This window comes from Bombus huntii, unplaced genomic scaffold (assembly GCF_024542735.1).
Source record: "Bombus huntii isolate Logan2020A unplaced genomic scaffold, iyBomHunt1.1 ctg00000052.1, whole genome shotgun sequence".
In the NCBI taxonomy this organism is placed as follows: Eukaryota; Metazoa; Arthropoda; class Insecta; order Hymenoptera; family Apidae; genus Bombus; species Bombus huntii.
Genome location: NW_026099316.1, coordinates 634,347 through 647,858, shown reverse-complemented (window position 1 = coordinate 647,858; position 13,512 = coordinate 634,347). Strand labels below are relative to the sequence as shown.

Sequence of the window (13,512 nt, the reverse complement as noted above, 5' to 3'; positions counted from 1 at the left end):
CCTTTGCCTAACATATCTGTTGGAATACGACGATATCAACCGCATGCAGATAAGGTAATTGATCGTACGGATTCTTCCCTTCGCTGCCCAGCGCCATCCCCACTAGCGTGCGTTCGTGAGATGCACCACGGCGGCTAGCACGTGCAGGCTCTTTCGAAAATTCGCCGGAAGAAGCGTCAGGATATGGATGGAACATTCTAGATGGGCACGTCGAGAAGCTACTAGAAGGTTCTGTGCCACATGTGACGCCACACAGACACCCACACAGGTCACAATCATTACTGCATAGAGAGTGGGGCTCTAAACCTTTTCAAGGGCCATGGGTCACTAAGCCAGTCAGTCTGTGAATAACTAGCCAACTGTCTACATTCCAGAACGCACATTTATAATCCTTGTAATAATTGTCTAATAAATATGTCGGGTTTACATTAGAATTAGGGTTAGGGGCGTGAAACGAATCCTCGTTTGGGTTACACGTTGTCGTTATGCAATAGAGAAGACATTGACTAGCGCAAATACGATTATTATAGAACCGGACAAGTAACCGTGGTAGTTAGGTACTCGAGAAACTAATGACAATGATCCTAGGTTCAATAACGAATCCGCGGTCGACGGGATGATAGATGAACGTACTCACAAAATCCAAGTCGGATGCGTAATATTCACTGGCCGTAAAGGGTTACTCCTTAATCGATGAGATCGCGAGCGAGAATGCCTTTCCCGTCCCGATGATGCCACAGAGGAAAACTATAACGGGGTGTGTCTAAGGATACGAGATCATCGGATTCGTCGAGAAAAGCCTTCGTTCAGAAAGTAAGGGAAATTGACGTTGCTGCTAATTGGTCAATCTCCATATCGGTGGTTAGAGAAGGATGCTAGCCGCCCTCGAGGGAAAGTTGCTAGTGGGAGACGCCGCTCGTTGAAAAATACGTCTCCCCTATCTTCCCGTAGTTGGGACAAAGGCTGTTTGTCTGTTTGAAGGACTTTAGTTAACTAAACCTTAAGATTTATAACGGGCCCTCGGGCTAGCCGAACATGTACTGCGGAGACGCATCGACATCTTAATACCACGGCTGATGGAGCGGTGTGTGACCATTGTTAGACCGCCTCGTCGCCATGCCAGGCAGCCCGGTTCCCCTACCGGACTGCTTGGCGGCCCCGAGGCGCTGAGCCGCCAAGCGCCCAAGGCCCGAACCCCACGGAGGGGGGGCCAGCACGCTTCGCCAACGCCACACGGAGGTCCCAGGCGTTCACCCATCCGAGTACTACCCGTGCCCGGCGCTGCTTAACTTTCGTGATTTGACGGGAACGAGTGCATTCAGCCCGGCCAGGGCGTTGGCGTTGCGAGTAAATGGCTCTTTACCAACGTTCTTCTTCCATCTTTCCGGATTCCAATCCTCCAGCATCGATCTCGTTTTCTTGGTCTACGACGTCGTTCGACGTATCATTAGCAGGATAATTAGTTTCCTCTTTTGACAAATTTTTATCTCTGTTGAGATGCGATTACATCTTTAGACACAACGTTAGGCAATATTCTGAGGGGACAAGAAGTTTTGGAGAGAATGGTAAAGAAAATTTGACTTATGACACATAAGAATTATTTATTTTATTATGTAAATAGACCGCGGTTTTTTACGCATTTGTGGAAAATTTGCACGTAATACGACGAAATATATATGCTTCCTTTAATATTTTTCTATAATACTTAATAGGTAATGCAATTGTCCACCCTTTTGTCTTTTATCGGGATTTTATTTTTTTAAATATATTGTAGGTCTAATTATAAAATATTATTGTAGGAATTATCAAAAAATATGGACTACGGGGCTCCAGGGGGATGTAAACCTGAAAGCGTAGGTTTTGTGCGTGTCTATGGAGAAAAAGGTTTCCCTCGCGCAACTATGATCGAGCATCCAAGCTCGAAGGATACAACGTAAAAGTGGAGAGGAAAAAGCATAATCCCGGCAGAAAGGAAAGATCCAAGTGCTTCTCGCTTGTTCTTAAATCCGCAGAGTAAATGGAACGGCAGTAAGAAAAGCAATGACCGAAAATGGAGCGTTCCACTGAATAATGCAACGTTAGACGGTGAATAAATACAGACGGATAAAGCCGTCGCAGCCTCGGTATCGCCAGCTTATTAACGATAAAATCAACGATGTCGCGATACTTTGTCGATGCGACGAACGCTCGTTCGAGACTTGGCTTCGCGATGAGAAACAGTTTTGGAGGAAACGCGTGTAGATAAGGGAGTGGCGATTCCGTCGAACCGGAATGCGAGGAAAAGAAGCGAACGATTCTGCGAAGCTGACGCAGCGCAAACTTTCCTCACGACGTTAACAAACAGAGAAACGGAAAAGTAATTTCTCCAATCTCGAGAATATTTATAAAACGCGGCAAACAGAGGTACATATCGCGTGTTTACGCTTTATAAATAGGAGGAAAACAGGAAGGATGAAAGAGGACAGGCGGAAAGGAGAGAGAGGCGGGGGGATTGGCGAGGAATATCAGGATAAATTTCCACGACAAACACCGAACGAGGCAGTCGAGTAAGCTGTTTCAAAAATATACGTACGGACAGCTCTGGTTTCCAGCTACTGTTCGCAATTCGTACGCTTTGGAAAGTTTGGGAAAGCCGACGGCGTACATGCACGCCGCTCGCTATTTTCTAACGCTCTCATAAACTTTCGATGCAGTCCAAGTATTAACGTGGCAGGGCAAAAACAAGGAGAAAAACGCGTATTCGTATTCGTCGATGCTGCTCTTGGCGTCGATGAAACCCCCATTGCGATCGAAATAAACGGGCGAATTTTCACCGACCTATGAAACGCCCGACACCGCGTATTTGTTCCCGGCGAAAAATACGAGAAAACCTTTGGTAGGGTCAATTTTTTTAACCGTAATCGCTCACCGGATACGCAATGTTGCAAGTTTGTCGCGATGAAAAAATGCCAGGAAGAAAAGAAATTTCTCTACACGCGGCGTACAGCCCGATGACTCTTGACAACGCAACAAGTTCGGCGATTTGAAATTTCTATTCTTCGAAAGTGAAACAAACGTGGAAAAAGCGCGATTTTGAGTAAATTCCCGGCAATTTCATAATGTAAACGTTTCGATTTAATTTACATGTACTCGTATCGTCATCGATGTTTCGAGTTCGATCTTACGTGGCGCGGAACCTATTAACGCGATGCTTTTCAGAATGAAACGGAAAGAGTATCGGAAAGTTGCTGACGTTCTTGAACGCGTAGACCCGGTATTACCTGGGCACGATTCCAAACGCCGCGAGCTTTTATCTGCATTTTCAATTTACTTTTTCGTATTAAAAGTAACTGGCTGCTGCTAGTTTGTTTACATCTACATATAAACCGAACTGATCGAGGAAAAATTGCGTGGAAAAGAAAATCACGAAAAAAACCGAAAGACGTTGGAACCGCTGGTTCGTGGGAGCCTTCGTATTCGCGAAAGCCATATTTCGTAGAAATATTATTTTTATTCGCTCGTTTGAAAGAAAGCGACGAATCTCGTTGCGTGGGTGACGCTTGCGAAGCATACGAAAGGAGGGAAAAGAGAAGAAAGGAGGAAACACGGTACAAAACAGGGCAGAGCTGGCTGGTTAATTTGCTTGTAACGATGCTCGCTAGTTACAGCTGGTTGACGTTTCCCGGCTCGGTTGCCACGGACTAGAGCGGTCTCCTAGAAAATCGTCGACTCGCGAGGGTGGAGCGTCGCGCAACGGCTTAATTATCACGAGCACGAAATGAAAATTAGCCGACGACGATGCGTTCGTTCGTTTCCGGGTGAAACGTGGTGACACTTTGCACGGCGAAACTGTTTGAAAAGCAGACGGTACGCGGCAGCAGAGACATCCGTTAGTCGCGGTTGTATCGCGTGCGAATTATCGACGGGATCGGGATCGCTTTAAAAATGCCTGGCTCGTGTTCGATAAATCCAGCAAACAGGATTATTACAGCAACAGGAAGAGATTATAAGAGATACAAACTCTCCTCTCTTTGCAACTTTGTATTTCGGAAAAACGTTTCGAAACGAACGATCGAGTCACGTTCCGTTCCTCCCCGTACACGCTTTCGCCACCGGATCGGTAAGCAAGTTCAGTTTCAGTTTCGCTTTCGGTTTCGGTTTCGGTTTCCGGTAGAAAGTGGAACTCGCTGTTGAAACGTTATCCTCTTGACGTCTCTTTAAATGGTCGTGATTTTGCTCCGCTTTAACTCCTTTCGAACGACGGAAACCACGCTTGCAGAACCGACGTTAACTTTTCAGCGAACATGGTTACAACGTGTCTCGCGGTGTCGCCAGTCAGATGCGTTTCGAACGCATCGACGTCCACTAGAAAACTAGAAAACGATAATACCTCGTGCCCGAACTGTGAGAAACCAAGGATCGCGCGTCGCGCAAGAAGAATTACTGCTTTCGTTGGTCTATCGAAGAAACGATAAATAGTCCCTCGTAATTCCATCGTGCGAAACACGTGGTCGGCCTATCGAAAAATGGCCACGAAACAAATCGTGCACGAGTTGGAGCGATCCGCGACGGAAACGTCTTACTTAAAGTATCGTTGCCATTTGCTTCGAAGCGACAGGGACACGATACGGAAAGCCTTGGGGATCGAGTCGTTAACCAACAGACCGTATAGGTAGGAGAGTACCAGAAACCGCGAAGAAAGGACGACGAACCGCGACACGGTCGTCGTAGAATCGAAGCACTGCAGCCGTGTCGGCCCAACAGACGTAACAACGGTGACCACCGAGAGAAATAGGAAACGGGATAAAGGAAACCCCTGGGCTATGGTTTGACAGCCGACCCGTGAAACCTGCCGATATGCGCGCTGTATTAGAACCCCGTCGGTCGAATCCGTGTGTTGGCGAGACTTCAAAAAATCCTGACACCGAACGCATCGCAACTCCACTCGTAATCCGATGTAGCTACACGCTAGAAGGACGTTCGTGTGCACTGGGGACCGGATACGCGCAGCTTTACGACTCAGCTAACCCCGCTGCGTCTCCTCTCGTCCTGGTCCACACACACGCGTGGCCATGTTTTCCTCGTCTCCGAGGGACGCGCCGCTTTCACGGAATTACGATCCATCTTGTCCGAGTTAATTCTCTTTGCAGACAGACGTGGCACTCAGTAATCCGATGAATTCGTTTTAATCGGTCGACTTGTCGGAAATTGGCGGATTCTACGCGGAATGCACGGTCGAACAGGCGCCTCGCGTCGTGAAATTTTTACCCGTCCGACGTTTCGATTCGAACGACGATCCTGGAGAAACAGGTAGACGCGGTTAATTGCAGCTTCAGAACTGCGCTGGCTGAAACGAAAGGTAGATTTGGTGTATTCCGTGGAACGAACGAGCTGTTTCACTAACATCGGAACAAAGTAGAAACGAATCGGTACTTATCAAGGAGAAAACATTGTCCAGCGTGGGGAAAAGATTAAGGACCGATATCCCTCGATCCACGCTGGAGAGGGCCGAAGAAACAAGGCGAATTAGCGGGAGATCGGGAGAAGAAGGCAGAACGGGCGGAATAGAAAAGGAATGGATACGGCAAGCATCGGCCGTGCGATTTCGGTTTCGTATCACATAGCGTTATCCCCTCGTAAAGTTGGCCACTCGTGCCACTAGCAGAAACTGTATGGCGGGCTCCGAGAGGGTTTTAATCGCGCGACGGACGAACGTATCGGTGAAATTACTGGAGAGCCCCGTCGACGTGCCTTTCGGTCCTGTCTGCCCCACGGCTCGGCTGCCACGGATCTAACAGATTTACCGGATACAACGTGCCGGGTTACGAAACTTCGAAACTGGCTAAGTTAATTGCCGGTCGCTCCCCCGCACGTACTCGTCTATCAGGCGACTCCAACTAGTAACCAACGAGGAAACCGCTGATTTCAGGCGTAAATTCAGCTGAAAATCCGTAACGTGGAACGATGAAAGAGGCCGCACGGAAGAAAATAGCCTGGCGATCAAAAGGCTGGAACGTGCTTTCAGACCCGGACGCTTAGCTGCGCCGCCCCGCACCGAGATCCACTCTGACTTTCGCCCTTTGCTGCGAATATGACAGCCCGTTCGCGCTTTACCCTCGACGATCGACGCCGACCACGCTTCTGCCGCCTGTTATTTCCCAACCGTCCACCGTTTTGCTCCCCTTCTTTTTCATTTTCTTCTTTCCGCTCTTCTCCTTTTATCCTCTTTTCCCTTCTTCTCTCGCCGAAGCGCCGCGTTTGCTGTCGAGTTCGGCTACGATTGGCAAACACAAATCTTACGTGGACGCGCGATACGCGCGTTCCACGCATTTCAAATTTCACGACGTAACGTACTCGACGACTCAACGTAACGTGGAAAACGCGACAAGATGTTCGAATTTGGAATTATGCGAGCGCGCTGGGTCGATCGGCATGCCATCCGCCAAACGCGCGGCAAATAAATCTGTCGGTGTAATTTTAACGAGCCGCGATACCGCTCGAGGATTATACGGGTAATTTAAATTCCGCTCGCTCGATCGACGCGACCGATGGTAGAGCAAATCGGACGAACGGTTTGTAACACGAGACATTAATAAAGTTGGTGGAGCCGCGGAAAGCGGATGGAAATGGAAATTTTCCGATTTTAATATCGGTGAATGCATCGAGAAGAAAGATCAAAAGGTTGACTGTTGATTAATTTGAGCGGCACGCGAGCCACGAGCCCCGAGCCCCGAGCGTCGCGATGCTCGCGTGCGCCGAAGCTACTGCGATCGAGCGAGCGTCGTAACCTCGGTAAATAACCCGTCGTATAATATTACGTACACTGATCAACGATTCGGAAAGGGAGTATTCGCTAACCGGGGCATCGCCCCACCGTCGTGCGAAAATAAACTAATTAGCCTTTGGGGACGTCGAGGCATGCCCCTCGACGCCCCAGCGGATTTCAAGTCGTCGATTTTACAGCTAGCTGCTGTTACGTTCGAACCGTTTGTAAACCAGTGACGCGCAATTTGGGATAGCGATTGCGATCGAAATCCGACCCCTCTCGAGAATCCTACGGAAAGAGAATTTCTTTCGCAGTGGTTGGTCTGGCCGATCCAAGTTTCGGCGCGCGTTGTCGCGATGCCTAATCGCTGCGTTGCCGATCGTCGTTGCCATTCGAACGCGCGGCGAGCGAACAGCCGTGAGTTTGCTCTGTACACTCGAGGCCTGAACTTAAAGGCTTAAGGACCTGTTTGCCGTTGCAGCTCGGCAGAAACGAATCTTCGGCGTTCGCCAGAGCTAAACCAGCGAATATTCGAGCGGCCTGCCTCGGAACGGTCGCTGAATTTCTGCTGAAAAATTAATCAACGCGGAACGTAAATCGCCAGTGATAAACACGTGAAAAACCATGCGCTGATGATGGGGGGGGGGGGGGGGAGGGAAGAACGGCAACGGCAACGTTGTTGCCAAACGAATGTAATGAACGGGCAAATACGCGTTTGTTTGCAAGTACCCTACGGCGAGCAAATAACGTTACGCGAAATACGCGGCCCAGTTTCATCCTGTGTCTTCCTTTTATACAAACGCGTGAAAAATTTCGCGGAAATTCGCACTGGCGACGCAGAATCGGTGCGCGGAAGAAATCTGGCCGACTCCTGTTAATAAATTTCTTTCTTACAAAATTTTCCCCGTGGTTCGCGCTATCCAGCCTCCCGTGTTTCCATCTCTTCGCCAGGAATTTGGCAACAGAGTTTGCGAAAAGTTACGGGCGCCGACTGGAGAGAACGGCGAGACCGGTTTTTCTAAAATAAAACGATCCTGCGAAATAGACGCGACGAGTGCCACGGTCAGTCTTGGAAACTCGAGTCTCCGCGAAAACTTCTTCCGCTTCTGGCTATACGTACAAGTATATCAACGCGCGCCTTGCAACGCGTCTCGTGCCGTTTTTCTCCTATTCTGCTTGCACGTTTCTCAAAGAGAATACCTAATACCAAGGTGGTCTTCGCTTTACGCGTCTGTGCGATTCCCGCGATGGAAAAAACGTCGCGCTGTTCAGCAAACCAGCGTCCACGCAACGACAATACGTATACGACGATGCATAAATCAACGAATGTTCGCGTATAGAAACTTGTAAAAAAAATCCACTGTCGAAAAATAGAAAAATTCGTACTCGTGCAAAGATCAGCGGGAAACGAAACGATTTTCGACTCGTCACCAAGCGTTATAGTCATAGGAATGTAACGAAACGGCGCGCAAACAACCGACGCGAAACCATCGTGACGTAAAAGCATTTCGCGACAGGGAGCGCGGGTCCGACCGTAGCGAAAAAACAGCAGCCAGCCCGCTGTCGTTTCACCCAATGGGGGTGTTGTATCGATATGTCGAGGCAGCGTCGCTGAAACCTGCTGGTGGCAGAGAGCCAACGATAAGGGCCGCCATCTATCGACCGTAAGAGCCTCCTTTTGTATTAACGACGCTGTTCCGACTGTAATTGAGAGCCTCTGTACTCCGGCCCAACGTCGCCAGGTTATTAAATCCCGGGATATAAATTAGTTAATATTATCCACGCGCCGCTAGCTCGCACTCTTTTCTTCGCCAGAGAAATGGATTTTCCGCTCAACTTAAATTGCTTAGCGATCGCCGGATGTGAAAGATTTATCGAGTCCGTCGATAAAGAGCTTTCGCGTACATCCGACCCGATCAACGTACCATCGACACGCGACAACTGCCAACGATTTACGACGGTTACGATGGTATTACCTTTTCTTCACGATACTTTTCTTTTTCTTTCTCTTCTTCCGCCGTATTTGAGTTGATCACTATGGTTGGTCGCTTTACGTCATCGTGTACGAGGGACACGCCGAATAAAGTTTGTGGAAAATCATTACTCCACGGATCCTTTTCATCGAGTGTTCCAAGATAGCCGCTAGTGGAATTTTCGACCGCGTTTAAGACCCTTCAACGAGCTGAAATCTGCTCGCCAACTTTACTCGGAATTCAATGCTTTTCAATTACAAAGATTTTCCGGTTAACCGTTCCTTAATTAAACATGTAACTATACCGAAACGTTTAAATTACCTTTTGAACCTGGTATACAGGTCAAAGCTACTCCAGTTTACTCTGCTTTTTTCAGAACGTCCCTTTCAATTTCGCTGCGCGGAACGTCGGGAAAGGAACTCGAATACGAACGACACGAATAATTTGATAGAAAATCATCGTCGAAGCGAATTCGAAGCAAATTCGAAGCAAATTCGAAGCAAATTCGGGCCGAACGAATTCTCGCCTCGATTCGAAGCCAATATGCTTGTCCTTAAATTGGCTGTCCTCCTCGGCAGGATACCTACGAAATTGCAAATACGAGACCGACGATTCGTAGGAAAATCTGTGTGTTGGCCTGCTTACGTCAATCTGCTCGTGGCAGGTGTCCGACGATACAGGCTCAACGCGACATCAACCTCTTCGTTATAATCCGTACAAGCTGGGTCTCGTGTAACGGTAACGTTAGTCGTGTAATAGATATCGGCGTCGAAATCATTTCCCAATATATTTCCTGCGAAATTGCTTCGTAATTTCGTAGTAACACACCGACTGGCTATGTGCCACGTCACCGACTCGCCTACACCTCGCTATCTCTCCCTTAACGACAATTTTATTGAACCGAGCGATCGACCCGGCTCGCCCGGTAAATACCTTCGCTCCTCTGGACACACCGACGATAATTGACCCAGTTCGATATCCTTGTAAACCGACGCCAGGCGTTTCTTGCCTCGTAAAGACGAATCTTTCGAACGGTGTCACTCGCGTTCAATTCGTTTTTCTAGCGAAGGGTCTCGAATCTTTAAACGACGAGAAACCTAATCACTTTCACACAACTTTCGTTTAAAGACGAAAGAACGTAAAGAACTGGGTTCGGCCTTCTCCCATCTGCGTATCTTTCGGGGAGTCGATTGCGATGGTCATCTCCTTTGTCGGCAAGTGCTAGATCCGTCTCATCTCCTTCTTCCGTCGAATATTAGCGCCGCTACGAACGCATAAGCCGAAAAATCTTGCGACCGTATTACGCCGAAATATTCGACGATGTTCATTCGCAAGCGATAAAGCTTCGCTACTGTTCGCGATCGGCGCTGCTCTACTACGAAATATCAAATTTATCGCGTAGCCGCGTACACGGGAGAAGGAAAGAGATCGCAAGGGCGGTATTTACCCAATGCGAGAGACAGGCTACGAAAGACGAGCACGAGCGACTACAAAGTTCAATCGGGCTCGATGAAGCTTAACTTGCTCCGCGGAGAGCGGCCATTTGGAATTCGAGTGGCGTGTACGGTGTGCTCGGAGCGTTAACGAGTTCGATCGTCATCGTAAATAAGCAACCAGCGGTCCGAAAAATCTCGCCACGGTCAAGAAGACTTAAGAAGCCGTTCGCGGAAGATGGACGGCGCCACCCGCTACTTCTCGGCCGGAAATTACAGGTGACTTAGCGCGGTCTCTCTGCCCTCGCTTCTCTCGACAGACAGAGAGAAGAGGGCGCGGGCGCATCGTAAAATCCAAGCGAAGAGAAAGAAAGAGAGAGAGAGAGGCGTCGCTCGTCGAAAAACTCAGATGCGATCTTTCGCGAGTTCGTCGGCAGTTTCTGCCTCGCTGTTACGTTTCTACCGCCCCCGCTGTATTTCGAAACGGAAGGGGGGCGCGATTCCGTCTGTCGGCTCTCTTCCTGCACGCTTCGTTGTGCACCGTCGCGCGTATCTAGACGCTGGAAACGAGAATTATGAAAATTTCGTGGAGCAGTTGCGCCAACTCTTCTCGTTTCTCGCCATTGAAATCGCAGGTGTCAGGTCGCGCGATCGATACAACCCCCGTTAAAGGATCGAAACGATGTTCGTTTGCGATTCTAGGCAAAATCGTTTCCTATTTAGCGTGAAAGTTCCAATTGTTTCTCTCGTCTAGTTAGCGCGCAAGCTTCTTCTCCTTTCCTTTCACTCGTTAGAAGCGAAATAGTTCAGAGATCCTCGCAGCGTTTCAAACATCCCGATGACTCTCTTCGTTCCATTGTCTTCGTCCAGTTGTCTTCGAAACGTTAATTTATTCGTTCGTTCTCCTCGTTGGCGTAAGCGCAAACGCGCTCGATCGGTTACCTCTATTTTCGTTCTTTTCTCTGGGTAGCGCGTCGAGCGAAAAGCGGGTGTGAGTGGCTTGACGGCTCGAGAGAGTGCGATCGAGGATTCCCGATGTTCTTCTCTGACGGATCGTCGATATACGTAGAACGCGACGAGGTCCAACTCGATTTCGCGTCGCGCGTTTCAGAGGATATCAGCCCTTTTCTCTCGCGATCCAGCAAGAAACGACGAGCCGAGCGAAGGAGGAGGAGTCAACCTCGACTGCGGTATCTGCGCCGACGACGCGATCCGAAGGTAGCGATTGGAAGGTCGCTTTAAGCGTTAATTTGGCGATCTCGCGATCGATCGAGATCGGTGTCGGGATCGGCGTAATACGCGCGTACGATCCCATATTACGAGCGAAAGACGATTAAAAGACTTCGCGCTCGTAACCGTAACACTGTCCGGGCATGGTTGTCCTTGGGTTTACGACGCCTGTCGCTCGAGATCCCATTGTCTCGAATCGATTATCCAACACTTTGCACCTGCTCCGATTAGTGCAACGTCGAGGAACAAAACAATGCAAGAACGATAAAACATAGGATATACATTAAATGATAAGGGATCGGGGCTTTGGCGCTACTTTGGCGGGGCTACTTTGGCGGCTTAAAAGAGACGAATACGTGGAATACGTCGATCGATCTCTCGTATCGAGGATACGGACTGGCGAACGTAAGACGGATCAAGTTTCGAGCAACGTTTCGAAAGGGCGAATAAATTGGAATTAACGCGGCTCGCTATAGGGCGAGTATACGGAAACCACGGGCTGCGATAATGTAACCCGCGGGATAAAGGCTTCCGCGTACGACTCGACGTACAATTGCCCTTTACAGTGTTCGCAGTGGAAAACGATCTGCGCACAGATCGGGGTGCGGCTTAATGCCAATTCACGGACAAAGGGTGACCGCGGACGAAAAAGAGAGCCACGGGATTCTTGGAGCGAGCGAGTAAAGTGAGAACGGCCGGCTGCGCCGTTTCTTTCGACGTTGCTCTCTCGATTCGGAGATAACAGCGCTGTGTGCCGCCGGACGATTAATAACCGACTCGAGATCTAGATACGAATAAGTATAAAAAGGTTGGATCTTGGTTTCGTCGTTCTTACGACCATATAACGCTTCGTAGGACGTGACGATGTGAAACGAAGAATCCCTTCAGAATGGAAAATGCCGCGACACGGACCGACGCGAAGGCCGACTTTGATACAAAGCCGAAGGTACTTGACTCCAACGACGTCGAGTATCGCTCAAGGGAGATCGGTCATGAAGTAAGGGAAAGAGGAGCACTCGTACGATCCTCGTCCCCCGTGCGATTAAATATCGCAGGGGTGCGGTCGATGGAGATCGTAAGAAGATTCGCGATAAAGCGATCGAAGCAGGCTTACGCCTGTAATCTTTGGAGGTACGTTAATATCGCGACTAAACGTCGTAACCTACGAAATCCGGAGAAGAGGGTCGCAGTTATTAATCGGGCAGCGATAATCGCCGGCTCCACGATATCCAACGAATTCATCCGCCTCCTCGTCCGTCGATACTCCGTCGTTCTTCGATCGTCGTTCTTAATTGCGCGTCTCAGGGGGACGAGAGCAACGCGTATCGCCACCACGCGTCGATCGACGAGGTATCGATTCGCTTCCGCGACCAGCGTCAAAGGCCGGGCCGACGAAACAACGTTATGCCACGCGTCGAGATTCGCGTTGCTCGGCGTCTTTCTCCGTGGGTCACGAAGCCAAAAGGGAGGAAAAACACGAGGGATCCGTTAAAAGGCGTCGTTGTTCGATCAGCGTGTGTCCAACGATAAGCGAAGCGACGAGGACGCGACCTAACACCAACACGGGCAATTCCTTTTCCTCGGGTTTCTCGTTTTCTGGATGGACGATCCGGTCCGTAGTTTTTGATTCTCTACAGAGGAGTATACAAGTACTTGATTTGCAAAATGATTAGTTTAAAAGATATCTTAAATTTAACTTTTTTTTATTTTATTTTATTTTATTTCTTTTATTCCTTTTTTTATTTTATTTTACTTTTTATTCTATTTTTTTTATTATGTACCTTGCAATTCGTACAGCTGAACATTAAATTTAGTATTGTAGGACTTGTGTGAATGAGGAGGAAGGATAAGAGAGAGTTAACAAGTTTTTAAGCTTTCATTAGTTTTTATTCACCTACAGTCTTGACTAAGAATATACAATTCAGTACTAATATATATAGAAAAATACAAATATCCACATAAAACTGTACATACAATCATACATACGAAACCATACATACAAAACCAGACATACAAAACCAAACTTGACTAAGAATATACAATTCAGTAGTAATATATATAAAAAAAATACAAATATCCACATAAAACTGTACATACAACCATACATACAAAACCATACATACAAGAATTA

General features: G+C 48.4%; 1 pseudogene; it reads right to left on the bottom strand.

The window, feature by feature from the left end:
• Window positions 1-1,221: 1,221 nt before the first annotated feature.
• On the bottom strand, window positions 1,222-1,340 carry LOC126875724 (5S ribosomal RNA; annotated as a pseudogene).
• Between the last annotated feature and the right edge of the window lie 12,172 nt (window positions 1,341-13,512).